Source organism: Cupressus sempervirens, chromosome 9, assembly GCF_028749045.1.
Source record: "Cupressus sempervirens isolate cs-2001-9-10 chromosome 9, ASM2874904v1, whole genome shotgun sequence".
Classification (NCBI taxonomy): Eukaryota; Viridiplantae; Streptophyta; class Pinopsida; order Cupressales; family Cupressaceae; genus Cupressus; species Cupressus sempervirens.
The window spans coordinates 234,243,602-234,259,291 of NC_143126.1; positions in this window are offsets into that span (position 1 = coordinate 234,243,602).

Genomic DNA, 15,690 nt, shown 5'->3' on the forward strand with positions numbered 1-15,690 from the left:
TCTAACATTTCATTTTTTTAACTATTAAAATATTTGAATTAGTTAAACTTTTAGTCTTTTATAACTATCTATATATTACATATTCTTTCTAATTTTATTAACTATACTACATATATTACATATTATTTCTAATTTTATTAACTATAATACAACGAATGTATTTTAATTTTATTAACATTTAAAAATATATGTATATCTACATTAGATATTAATAATAATTCTAATATATATGAAGATTTTACTATCCAATCAAAACATTACCATGTAATTTTATGAGTCTTGTATGCTATCATTGTTTCATTTATTGAACATGAACTAAACTTCATTATATTTTAAGATTGAACCTTATATTTATCAACACACTTAAGTGGATCAAATATTAAACATTCTTTAGAATCTCCATATATTGTATCAAAGTACATTTTTTAATCTTTGAATCATTTTATATCTTTTAAAGGGAAGCCTTTTACCATGAGATTTTGTTTGGTGCCCTAATTTTTGTAGAGTTTTTGTTATAATTGGACAAATTATCATGCATAGTTTCTAAGACCTAGTGTATTTGTACCCACTTTTAAGCCACACTTAAAGAGTCTTATTGTACTGTAGTATTAATTTTTAAAAAATACTAGTTCATAACAATTAATCTTGATAGTAGATTTTCTTATAGTGTGTCATTTTTATTGGAGATAACATATAACAACTATACATGAAAATAAGTCTTTCTTAAGCCATCTATATATTTTTCTAAGGCAAAATTAAATAATCTGATTGTTTATATAATGCTTGTTAATTTTTTTTATTCATTACATAATTTTATTGTAATCTAGCTCTTGTATGCACATTTTAAGTTATTCATCATTCATAACTTAACCAATCTCTACCATCCATACTATTCTCATCCTCTTTTATTTGATAAAAATAAAGATAATATTCAAATCCATTGTCATTACTAAATACACGTATTAATTAGAAACCTTCAATTTATTCAACATGTCCTTAATTTTTTTATATTAGCTTTTATTAAATATTTATTTAAATGATAATTTTTTAAAGAAAATGATAAATAATTTAACTAGACCATTGCAAGCTAGTGTGTAATAAGTATGTTGAACTATTTAGGATAATTAATTAGGGGATACATTTATTTATTTTTGCATAATTATTTACAACACATAATGAAAGTTGCAAAAATATGAAGAATACTATGAATTTGATGTAGAAAATAGGTAACACAATAAAATTCTAAAAAAATACATATTATTGATGGATTGTAGAAATATATTCTTGTTGATATGATGTTGTTAATGTGACAATGGGCTCAATGAAAATGTGATAACTTTAAATCAAATGTCTATTCACTTACAAGAATCCAATAATACACTAAAAAAAAACCTTAAGAGAAATTCAATTCTATTAATTTATAATATTAACATGCTCATACTATACTTACAATTGCACATGCATGCATGTGCATGTGTGTGTGTGTGTGTGTGCGCGCGCGTGCGTGCGTGCATGTGCGTATGTGTGTGCTAGTGTGTGTGTGTGTGTGTGTGTGTGTGTGTGTGTGTGTGTGTGTGTGTGTGTGTGTGTGTGTCATGTCCCCTTTTCAAAATAATTAAAAATAATAAACTTTGCTAAGGCAGGTAGGCTCCAAAAAGGTGAAGTTTCGGAAAAAGGAGGCTAATCTTTGGAATCCAATGGACTAATAAATATAAAATATTATTAAATTATATTTTATTAACCCCTCTTGGACGTGAGTTAGTGTTATGCCCTCTTTTAAGGGGTTTGGAGGCATTTTGGGCTCATTCGAGAACTTGATTTTTGCTGATTTTCTTTGTTGTTCTTCAGAGGCTGCCAAACCTGTGGAGAAGGAGACCCAAGAATGGGAGTTTGCAGGTTTCCAGGGAGGCTAAGGATGGGAGTTTGAAGCCATTCCATGTGCATGCTCATACAAAGTTTGCCTTTGTGCTGAATAGTGTCGATTTGTGGGTTTTCGGGGTTGTTTTTGGTTTGAGTTTGGTATTTTCAGTTGAGTGTTTCATATCAGTTTGGGTTGCTGCTATATTTTAGACTTTGAGATGTTAAACTAGAGCTGAATATATGTATTGGGACGTGATTAAACTTTTGAGATAGTTTATGAGTGTTTTTGTGGTGTTTCCGGACATTTTTGTGCTAATTTCAGGAGCCCGATTGAGCATAGTTTTGTCCTACATTTGTGAGCTTTTGTGTAAAGGCTATACAAATCTAGAAATGTCATTTCATAGGCTGTTATTCTACTGAGATTTCTGTCAAAATGTCCATTTTCAGATTTATTAATAATTTGTGAAGTTGTGAAGTTTTTGGCACTATTTCGGACATACCCGATTTGGGTTTATTTGAGAAATTGGTGGATCTTTGTAATATTGGTTGTTTGGTTTTTAAAATCTACTTTGAGGCTTGAAATATCATACAAAACCAATAAAGAGAAATTTCAGTGGTATCAGAGCCACGATCTTGCCAGCCTGAGGGTTTGTAGAAGTTTGCATGTTAGTTTTGACAACTACCTAGATCTTGCATGTCAATTTTGACAACTACCCAAATCTTGCATGTCATAATTTATGGTTGCAGGTTGCTTCTAATTAGTTGCATGTCAAAATTTATGGTCGCATGCAACTAAGTGAAAGAGAAAAAATATATTTGCAACGAGAAAAGAATAAAGAAATTTTGATCAAACCTCTAGTTGAAAGTAAAAGTACAAAATCCAAGGAAGAGAAAAATATGGATGATCCAGATGAGATGGCAAAGAAATTCTTCCAAGACATCCAAAATACTCAGAAGCAAACAGTGGATGGGTTGGTGGAAACTAGAGAGGCTTTGCGAATATTGATAGAAAAACTAGAAGGAGTTGCATCTATTAATGAGAAAGGGAGCACTTCAGAGGAGCCAAGAAATGGGAGATCCACACCATCTAAATCAACCAAAACTATTTTCTTGCTTGCAGATGAGCCACCAGTACCAAATCCAGCCATTAATCCTGTGGAAGAGGTTACAGGTAACTTGATTACATTAAGAGCTACTTACAATGGCTTAGATGATGACTTTCGTAGTTCAGTTCCTTTTAGAGAATATGTGGATATGATGAACACTTTGATGCCCAAGAAAGAGAACAAGAGGGAGCATGACACAAGTGGAAGAGAGCTCAAGAATAAAATAAGCAAGTTTACAAAACCTACTTTTGATGGAACAAATAAAATTTCAGCTAGAGCATGACTACAAAAATTACAAACTTTCTTCACACTTAACCTCATGAAAGAGAGTAATGCTGTTCAATTTGCAAGTCTACACTTGGAAGATGTAGCCTATGATTGGTGGTATCATGGAATGACTACTTAAGGTCACGATTAGGTAAGTACATTTGATGATTTCAGTCAAAGAGTGATAGATAGATTTGACCTCGAGGATGATGAAGAGTACTTTAAAGAATTGTCAAAGTTGAATCAAACCAAATCAGTTAATGAGTATATAGAAGAATTTCAAAAAGTGGCTATTATGGTACCTGATATGAGTGAAAAGAGGATTTTTTATCTTTTTCTTGATGGTTTAGAAGATTCTGTTAAGGGTTTGGTTAAGACTTTCTGACCCTCAACCTTACAGGAAGCTATCAAAAGAAGCTTGCAACTTGAAACTTGTGTGCCTATAAAATCAGTCACTAATCAAAAACCCCCAAATCTTTGGCAACATAAGGGAAATTTTCAAAAAAAGACTTTTCCAACACTACCACCAAAAGATGTGAAGAATGTGGCAAAAAAGAAGGTAGATGAAGAGACTAGGAGTGAATTACGAAGGAAAAAGCTTTGTTTTACTTGTAGAGAACCATGGGTTCTAGGACACAGATGTTTGGGGAAAGGTCAAGTGCACTATATTGAAGTTGCTTCAGAATCTGATTCAGATGAGCATGAGGAATTTCATGATACTAAGGAGGAGGTAGAAGAAGAGAAAGAAAAAGAAATCAGCAAGGATGGCACTTTAGCAGCATTATCAGCAGTCCCAAGATACCATCCCTTTCGAATTCGAGGGGTACTTGCAGGGCAAAGGTTTACGGTTCTTCTTGATATTGGGGCAACTCACAATTTTATTGATGAGGGATTTGTCATGAAAAGTGGGCTTAAAGCAGAAGATTTTGAGGGATTCAATGTTACTGTAGCTGATGGATTCACTATGCCTTGCACGCGGGTGGTGAAACAACTCAAGATGACCTTAGGAGATTATGAGTTATGTGCTGACTTTTATGTGGTTGGTATTGGGGAGATAGATCTTGTATTGGGTGTCCAATGGTTGGACTCTATTGGAGGCTATTACATGAACCATCAAACTATGGAGTTTAAATTTCATTCCAATGGGAAAGAAGTCATATTGAGAGGTTTATCGAATGGAGCACCTAGGGCGATCTCTGCAAAGAGGATGGAGAGGACTTTTCGAAGAGGACAAGTAGCATGGGCAGCAGAAGTCATGATCCATCCAACAAACTCTCCAAAGAATCAAGGTAATTTCCATTTTGAAATTCAAAGTATTCTAGATAAGCATAGTATAGTTTTCAATGACTTGCCTCCAGGATTACCACCAGATAGAGGTTTTGAGCATGTTATAGAGTTAGAACAGGGTGCCAAAACAGTTATAACGACCCCATACCGCCATCCAAGAGGTTATAAGGAAGAAATTGAAAAAACTATTCAAGAACTCCTGGACATGGGATTCATAAGGCCTAGCTCTAGTCCATTTGCATCATCTATGGTACTTGTCAAGAAAAAGGATGGTACAATGAGAATGTGTATAGACTACAGGGCTCTAAACAAGAAGACCATAAAAAATAGGTATCCCATACCACGCATAGATGAACTCATTGATGAGTTACATGGTGTTGTATACTTCTCAAAAATTGACTTAAGATCAGGGTACCATCAAATTCGAATGAGGAGTGAAGATGTGGAAAAGACTGCTTTCAGATGTCACTTTGGGCACTTTGAATTTCTTGTTATGCCATTTGGCCTCACTGATGCACCTGCAACATTCCAATCTTGTATGAATAAGGTATTCAGCCAGCATCTTTGAAAATTTGTTTTGGTATTTTTTGATGATATCTTGATTTACAGTAAAACATGGGAAGAGCATCTAAAGAACATAGACACTATTTTGGGAATCTTGGAGCAGCAATCCTTCTATGCTAAGCTATCTAAATGTGAGTTTGGTTTGACAGAGATCCAATATTTAGGACATATAATAAGTTCTAAAGGAGTATAGGTTGATCAACAAAAAATCCAGGCAATTTTGGATTGGCCTCCACCCACTAATCTTACACAGTTGAGAGGTTTCTTCGGGTTGTGTAGCTACTATAGGAGATTTTCCAAGGGATTTTCTCAGCTTGCTTCCCCCTTGACTAATTTGACAAAGAAAGGAGCTTTTGTTTGGATAGAAGAGGCACAAAAAACATTTGATAAGCTTAAGGAGGTAATGAGTTCATGCCCTGTGCTTGCAATTCCAGATTTCTCTTTACCTTTTGTTGTTGAATGTGATGCTTCTGGAGAAGGTATAGGGGCTGTCCTAACTCAAAGGGGACATCCAATAGCATTTGAGAGTAGAAAATTAAATCAATCAAAGAAATGTTACTCCATCTATGATAAGGAAATTTTGGCAATCATGCATGCACTTCATAAGTTTAGACAATATTTGGTATGTGGGAGATTCATTATAAAGATAAACCATAATAGCCTCAGGTTCTTCTTGAACCAAAGGGATTTGAATGATCGTCAACAAAAATGGGTAAGAAAATTGCAAGCTTATGATTTTGATATTGAATACATGAAAGGAAAGAATAATGTGGTTGCTGATGCTCTCTCAAGAAAGCCCACTTTGTGTTCCTTATCATCTATCTCTGCTGATTGGAAAATCTCCATAATTTTAGAGTATGCTAAAGTTTTCTTTGCCACCAAGATTTTGGATAAGTTAGTGGATGATAACAGGTACAAGGTTGTTGATGAATTTATTTATTACAAGAACATGATCTTCTTAGTGCCAGGATCAAAAACTAAGGAGAGGTTATTGAGGGCCTTTCGTGACACATCTTTGGCTGGTCATCAGGGATACTTCAAGACATACAGGCAAATTTGAGAGTGGTTTTCATGGAAGGGTATGAAAGAGGATGTCCTTAAACACATTAAAGAACGTATGGTATGCCAGCAAAGTAAGAGTGAGCAAAATTTTCCTGCAGGGTTGTTGCAGCCACTTCTTATTCCTAAACAAAAATGGGAAAGTATTTCCATGGACTTCATCACTGGGTTGCCCAAGGTTCAAGGTAAGGATTGCATATATGTGGTGGTAGATAGACTAACTAAGTATGCACATTTCTTTCCTATCACATCTGATTTCAAGGCATCACAAGTGGCTGAATTGTTCTTCAAGGAAATTTTTAGATTGGATGGCTTGCCTAGAAACATTGTTAGTGACCGGGACAGTAGATTCCTCAACTCTTTTTGGAAGGAGCTCTTTCATTTGGCAGGAACTGAACTCACTCCCAGTACTAGCTATCACCCTCAAACAGATGGACAAATAGAGATAGTTAATAAATGGATAGAGGGATATTTGAGGAACTATGTTTCAAATCAACAATATGCTTGGGTGAAATGGTTACACCTAGGGGAGTATTGTTATAATACATCTCATCAGATGTCTATTGGTATGCCTCCTTTTTGTGCTCTTTATGGTTATGATGCCCTTTCCTTTGTTGATCTAATACTTTCTGATAGCAGAGCACCTGTAGCAAGTGATTTCGTCAAGCAAAGCCAAGACATAATAAGGTCCCTCAAGGATAATCTACAACATGCACAGAACCAACAAAAGTTATATGCTGATAAGAAAAGGATTGAAAGATCTTTTGAGGTGGGAGATTTGGTATTTGTTAGGTTGCAGCCATATAAGAAAAGCACCTTGAAGAGGAATGGGGTAGAGAAACTCAAGCCAAGGTTCTATGGGCCTTATAAGATCATCAAGAAGGTAGGAGAAGTAGCTTATGAATTGGAGCTCCCACCAAATAGCAAAATACATAATATTTTCCATGTATCTTGCCTAAAGAAGGTTCTAGGCCAGAAAACTATGGTATCTATAGAATTACCACCTCTTGATGATGAAAAAAAATTAGTTTTGATACTAGAAGAGATTTTGGATACAAGAGAGAAAAGATTGAGAAACAAGAGCGTCATAGAGCATTTGGTCAAATGGAAAGGATTACCACTAGAGGATGCAACTTGGGAAGGAGTACATATTCTTTAGAATTCCAACTTTCATTTCTTGAGGACAAGAAATATCTGGGAGGGGAGGACTTTTCATGTCCCCTTTTCAGAATAATTAAAAATAATAAACTTTGCTAAGGCAGGCAGGCTCCAAAAAGGTGAAGTTTCGGCAAAAGGGGGCTAATATTTGGAAACCAATGGACTGATAAATAAAAAATATTATTAAATTGTATTTTATTAACCCCTCTTTGACATGAGTTAGGGTTATGACCTCTTTTAAGGGGTTTGGAGGCATTTTGGGCTCATTCTAGAACTTGATTTTTGTTGATTTTCTTTGTTGTTCTTCAGAGGCTTCCAAACCTGTGGAGAAGGAGACCCAAGAATGGGAGTTTTTAGGTTTCTAGGGAGGCTAAGGATGGGAGTTTGAAGCCATTCCATGTGCATGCTCATACAGAGTTTGCCTTTGTGCTGAATAGTGTCGATTTGTGGGTTTTTGGGGTTGTTTTTGGTTTGAGTTTGGTGTTTTCAGTTGAGTGTTTCATATCAGTTTGGGTTGCTACTGTATTTCATACTTTAAGATTTTAAAATAGATCTGAATATATGTATTGGGACATGATTAAACTTCTGAGATAGTTTATGAGTGTTTTTGTGGTGTTTCCGGGCATTTTTGTGTTAATTTTGGGAGCCTGATTGAGCATAGTTTTGTCCTACATTTGTGAGCTATTGTGTAAAGGCTATAAAAATCTGGAAATTTCATTTTGTAGGCTGTTATGCTGCTGAAATTTTTGAAAAAATGTCCATTTTCAGATTTATTAATAATTTGTGAAGTTGTGAAGTTTTTGGCACTATTTCGGACATACCCGATTTGGGTTTATTTGAGAAATTGGTGGATCTTTTTAATATTGGTTGTTTGGTTTTTAAAATATGATTTGAGGCTTGAAATATCATACAAAACTAGTAAAGGGACATTTCTGTGTGTGTGTGTGTGTGTGTGTGTGTGTGTGTGTGTGTGAGAGAGAGAGAGAGAGAGAGAGAGAGAGAGAGAGAGAGAGAGAGAGAGAGTTTTATCATACATAACTATTAGTTACAAGAATCTTTTGTTTCTCCCTGTGTCAAGAAAGCCAAAAGGAAAAATTATCTTAGAATATATTAATAAAGAATATAATTGTGACCATGTTTTTGATGGCCCCGTCTATGCACTACTTGGATACAAAATTCCATATTGACATCCTAACTTAGAAGGCAAAGAAATTGCTAAAGAAAAGAGTCCATATGTTATGGAAGCAAGGGTCATGATATTTTTTTAAATATATAATTGACGACTAGCCTAGCCTTTCATGTGGCTATTTATGGAAGCATATGCCTTCAAGGAAATGATTAATTCCCCAATTAATAAATAATAGAATAAGCAGAGAAATGTGACCAATTTACCCTCTTTGTAGAAAATATAGATAAAATGTGTTCTCTAAGTCAAAATATGTCTAAACATAGCAATGCTATAAATTTCAAATATAAGAGCAGTATAATGGAATCCAAAATGGCTTTATCATACCTTTGGATCAATTACATTCAAGATCAAACTACCACCTCATATGTCATTTTAATCTATCAAATTTTGTTTACACAGAATATCTAGTATGATGCCGTTGTAGGAACACCTAAAGTGTACAAAATTTATAGAAATCAAAGGTTTATTGGAGTTTTCCTAAAAAATCTAGCAAATTAAATAACTAAATTAGAGGTCTTTTTTCTTTTCTTTTCAAAGAGCAGAGTCCACAACCAATAAAGCTGGAAAATATTGCTAGGTTCACAACCAAGTGGAGCTTTCAAATACAACAAGCAAGAAAATATCAATACTGAAAATATAAATATAAATGGCTATGAGGAGAGAAATTGATTCTGCATAATGAAAATATAGAGGATGAAGAGGAAAAAATAACATTGGTTTGTTAGATATATAATATATTTATATTTATATGTATGCCAAAATATGCATACATTTACTATACAATACTGAATGTACTTCACTGATATCAACTATAGTGCTGATAAATGTTGATCCAAACCCCACTTACAAATGCTAGAGGAATATTGAAATGAAACAGAATATATATAGAACTTTATCACTACCCTACACTTTCACGCCATATTCTACCCTCAATAGTTATTGCCTAGTTACACAAACATGCATAGGGGAGAACATGTCTCTAGACATTGCTACAAATCCTCAAACCCTTTTTGCCTCTCAAATTTCCCGAATAGGGAAAAAAAGATAACCAAGAAAAAGGAGTTACACCAATAAGAAAATAGGAATTTTAAAATTTATTTTAATATGTAATAATGAAATGACCATAGTATTTAGAAATTTTTTTTTGTTTTGCATAGTTGGCTAAAAGGACTAATAACTAATTTTATATACAAAATAAATTTTAGAGCATAATCTTATTTACTTCTAATTTATTGAAAAGATATACTTGAGCTTGTGACATAGAAGAATCAATGCTTTTCACTTACCATTATATATATTTACATTTTAGTGATGCACGAGTTAAACATCAAATTTAATGTTATACAAACATATAGATAATTAAAAACTATGATAAATGCATGAATTTAAATGATAAGTATCTTTGTTTAATAAAAATTAGTATGCATTACCATCTAATGAAATTATTTACCACTTATTATAATATTCTTGACATTAAATTTCTTATTTCTTAATTAAAATGTCAATTATAAAAAAGGATATTTAAATCGTATTTATTCATACAACTTCTCCATAAGACTATATATCATCTTCCTTTTACATCATCCCATGCAATATTAAAAGATTTGCTTAAAAGACCCATTAGCTCACTTATATTTTTATCTTTAAGGGCGCATTTGGCTGCGGGAATAGGAATAGGGGAATAGGAATAACTATTCTGGAATACTTATTCTGGAATAGAAAATGGGGCTACGTATTCCTATTCTCTGTTTGATTCAGCCAATATTTGATGGAGAATTTGTGGACTCCAAAATTTATGTTTTCTAAAATAAATAAAAGTGGAATAGGAATACGTATTCCAATAACACCTATTTGGGTGGAATTGCAAAACCCCATTTTTGGACCAAAATTGGAATACATATTCCCATTTTACTTCGCATTCCAATTCCAATTTGGTGCATCCAAATGAAGAATTCAAAATTTTAAGAATTTACATATGCCTATTCTGCTTGTATTCCTGTTGCTAAATGGATCCTAACTCTGCTTATTTTTTAGAACATGACATTTATCACGCTTTCATTAGTCCTTAACCATTTATATAATTTTGTCTTCAACACATTAGTGTAGCTCTTTATTAGCTTGTGCTCTTTTATATGGCGCTTGTCATGTTTTCATTAGTTCTGTACAACGTAAAAATGTAAAAATGATTTATTCATACCAATGCAACAGTAATGAAAATAAATGTGAAGGAATGTGAAATGGTAAAGCAAGGAATTGCAGAAAGCAAACAATTCTGTTTGTGTGGTGCGTCTACTGTTTATTTAGAGAGCATTATACCCAACCAACAGGTGGTTGCTTTGTTAGGCACAGATGCATTGTAGTCAATGTTTCATTGCAACCTAGTGAATGACTGATAATAATGAAAGGACAGAATCACAGAAAACAACTGGTTCTATTTATGCGGAACAACTAATGTTTAGGGATAAGAATAGACGAGGAAAGAAAAACGGGTTTCAGTAGATGTCCTTACGCTGAAAATCTGAAGCAGCACCGGTTTTTTTGAGTAGTTGTGATCTTGGAGGTGGAGGGCATGGAGAGGAGCCACAGTTGGGACTGGAAACAGCTGACTGCTCCATTTTTGTGAGCAATGTTGGTGGTGGTGGAGCACATGAAGAATCGCCATAGGGTGAGCTAGAAACAATCAACTACTCCATTTTTATAGCTGCATTATCATTTGATGAAGGGACTTTTTTCTGTAGTGCTGCTGGTGGGGGTGGGGGAGGGCATGGAGAGCTGCCACAGTAATTGGGGCTGGAAGCAGCCGACTGCCTCAAATTATTCTTTTTTGAAGGATCTGGGAGGGTATATCGAGCCGATACATGAGCCAGAAAACCAAGCGAAAGAACAAGCAGCATTAATATTGTGCTTATTTTCATGCGCGCCAAACTTCCCATGTTCGGAGTTGCGTGTCTTTACAAAGACAAAATGCAGAGAGGATTCTTAATGATCAGATTGAGATGATATGCAATGCATCATGGCCACCCATTTAAGAGCGGGCCGATAACATACCGATAATTTCTTCCACAGTAATGTATTCAAAGTTGTTTGCCGTTTTGGAGACGATTAGTTACACCCTTTTGTTTTTTTTAAGGGAACGTGTAGGGATGTATTTTAACTATGACCATTATTTTTCTTCATTTTTCACACATAGGCCGTTCAAACCAGAAGCTTTGACCAACTGCACCTTCTATTTTATTTAAAACCCTAAGGAAATAAAGGTAATGAATTTATATAAAATCTAGTGTAAATATAAAAACCTCTTGGTATGAGTTCTATAGTGCATAGTGGTATATCTACTAGCATACTTCAAATTTTAAGTAATTTTTTTGTAAATTAAGCTGAGAGATATCTAATTTCAAGATATGTAAAGTTCATGAATATTAGAAATCTATAATGATACATTTTCAATTTGTGAATAGAAAAACTTTGATTGAATACAAGATTAATAGCTTCCAAAAAAATCTATATTATGATAATGTGAACCTGCAACTAAAGTCATTGAAATCCTAATCACCACTAAAAATTCAATTGAACTTTTTAATTAAAAGACAATTTATTATTTGATCTCAGAATGATAAATCACTCACAAATCACTCGCATAAAAGATGAACAACACAAATGTATTATATAATGAGCAAGGAAAGATGAAACAATTGATCACAAATACACCACTCAGATTTGCTAGAATCTCGGGTGGCATAACACTCACCCAGCGAATTAAAATAAAATGTTGGAAAATACGAGCGGATGTAACCGTACCCCAATTTGAATGGACATGTTTGTCGGATCGTTGCTTTAATTTTTATTTCGGCAGTTACATCCGGCAACGTATATGTTGATTAGTGCATCTTTGGTCAGAACCTTATCCATGCAGGGGACCACTTTGATTGAAAGAAGGAACAATAATTTGAAAACTTTTGAAATGACTCTTAATTTTTTTTTAAAGTGCCAAATGTTTACATTGATGAATGTTTTGGTTGTAGAAAACGTGTCGACTTAATTAGGTGCATCAAGATAACTCTATAATATCAACACTTGAAGGTCATCTAATATCTTTACTGCTTGCTATTCAAACTAGAAGCTTTGACTGAGTAATTCTTTTATTTTATTTCAAAATTAAAAATCAGTATATTTTATTTCAAAACAGTAAAAACAAGTGCATTAATTATCCGCTAAACATATGGTTTGTTATGATGAAAATAAAATAACAATCATTTACAAGTTTATTATGAATGATATTTTCAGACTAATCCATCATGATTGAAAGTTGAGTTTATAAAATCTATCAATAAAAATTGCAATAAAATGTAGTAGCAACATGTAAGACATTCTCTAAATTATGTATCAATTTCCTCCGTAGGCCAAAGTTAAGTTTTAGACACAAAACGGCCACAAAGATTGAAGGTTGAAGTTACAAAGCGTAAAGAAAGAATGAGTTCACTGTAATCTGTAATCAAACCATTGGTAGGTAATGTTTGTGCGGCATGGCCAATTACATGATCATCCATGATGTCAACAAATGGTTTACAAAAGATGTTAAAACTATAAGGGGCAATGAAATGCAAGTTGAAGGTTACTGTGAGGCTAATAAAGTAACATTAAATTTACTAATTTCTTTTTCTTCTCATTATCATGCAAATTACAATATCATTGATTTCAATTTTAATTTTCTCATGCAAGAAATATATTATTGTACATGGTTTTTTTAACATCTTAAGACGATTAATATTGAAATATTTTAGGAAAGTAATAATGACATGATGTACCCTTAACCACATAAAAGAAATGAATAGAAATTCATATCATATAGACTTCTATTAATTTTATGTTTTCTTCGGAAAAATTTATGTTCTTCCTATATATAGTCAATATGCATTACAAAATGTTGTTGCTATGTAAACTTCATTGGCCCGTATAGCAGAACCCACGAAGTCAGATTTGGAACATTCTTTTGATAAGTTGTAGGTGAGTTTGCATGTTATTGTGGGATTAGTCAAATAGATATTCAAAACACACATATGGGCCTCACATTTACTGAATAGGCTCACCCTATTCAAGCTCTCTCAAAAGGTAATCAAAATTCCAGTACATGGAGTGTGAGAAACAAAGAAAAAAATAGAATATTTGGCAATGCACGATGACATTGGTACTGGTCCTATTCCTGCTATTCATCTAGGATTCATAGCAACAATAAAGGTAAAACTCTCATCATAGAGTTATTAATAAGGTTTTAAATATTAAGTAATGTTATTTAGAAATATGAAGAAATATTGAAAAATTTGAAGTCGTTAGGATCTAATTCCTTATATTTGGTTTATATTTGGTTTGCATTTTTCTAGCTATTCTATAGTATCTTTTCTCTATTGAATGATTTTAAAAAGTTTTTTTTTAATTTTTTAATTCTTCCAAGTCTTTATTTTTCTTTAATTAAAATACTGCTGAATATTTATTAGTTTGAATTGATATTATAAATTTCAAAATAAATGAACCACTTTTTTTTCAATTTATTAATATTGACAATAAATATACCTCTAAATAAGATAGATCAATGCAAATACTAATTTATTTATTAATTATTCAATAATTTCTAATATACAATATCAAATAATTGAAATATAGAAAAGAATTTATACATGAAAATGAAATAAAAACTATACTTATAGATTAATGAAATTGTCAAAAGAAATTTTCCTAAAATACAATTATTATTTGACAAACTTATTGAGAAAAGACTTCGTAAAAATCTTCATATTTATCATAATAGATTCTGAGATGGTTATGTATTTCACTCAGGTTCATATACTACTATAGTTTAATATGAAATTACAAACTATGAAACATGCATGTTATATTTCTATTTAATTAAACAAAACCAAGGCTACTATTTAGCTCGATGTGGCAATCAAATGAAGAATGTTAATTAGAAAGTAAGTTTCAGGAAATCATGTCCAGATTCTTAATTGTCTCCTTACTTTTTTTTGTATACACCATTTTTCTTTCTCATGTCAGCAAACATGGCGATATAGTAGAAACAGTTTTCTCCTTTTGTTGTGTTTCAATAACTTTCCAACTTTTGATGTGTTTCATACATTGGAAGGTAGCTTCGCAGGACGGAATTCAGGACATGGCATTTTGCGTTTGATGTTACTCATGATTATCATAAGAATAGTGGAATATTGACGAGGAGGAACTGATGAGAGTAGAGTAAGATATCGTTTTTGTTTTAGTGAACAGAACCAACTTCAAAGAAAATACAATTATGTTTTTATTATTTTATTTGGTTCTCAATTCAACTGTCATTCATGACTTCAGATAAGATCATAATCACTCAATTTTTTTTTTCACTTAATCCTTAATCTTAATTTCAAGACATTTAGGTTGACAATTTTAAAATTTGATTATTATTAAGATACACAAAATATATTAGTTATATCTTTAAGATTCTATGAATAAAGTTATCATTCCAAAAACCAATTTGATATGGTCAAAACACTAAATTAATAGGATATGAAAAGAATACGAGTTAACATTTCCTTATTTTTCTTAATTAATAATTAGTATTCATTTTCTGTTATTATACATAAAACATATCTTAGTGGTGGCAATGCTGGTTGGTGCCACAGCTCGGCTTCTCCAATGCACCGTGGCTTTGGTTGGTCCCCAGGTTAGGTGGCTCCCCCTTTTGGTGTTCCTTGTGTGGTTTCTAGCGAATGGACTTTTCACCTGGAGTTGGTTATTTCACCCTCGAGAGTTGATACAAAGGATGGTGACTAGGCCCCTAATGATGCTACTGATGGCTGGACTATTCCCAACCTTCCTTCCAATCCAAGGGATGACTGGGTTTTCATGATTGTGATGAACTACATGCCTTAGCTGGCACTGCTTTGGCAGCCCAATGGCTTCCAGCTTCAACTTTGTGAACTTTCGCAGGGTAATGTTGTGTCCGTCAACCCTTTTTGTGAATAGTAACTAGTATATTATTTATTAATAGAAAAGGACTATTCATAATATATATATATATATATATATATATATATATATATATATATATATATATAATGCACAATGAAAAATACATCTATCAAATATAATTGCTCAAGAATTTTAATTAAGTTGTGTAAATAAATTGAAATTTAGTTGGTGAACATTCAAGACTACTGC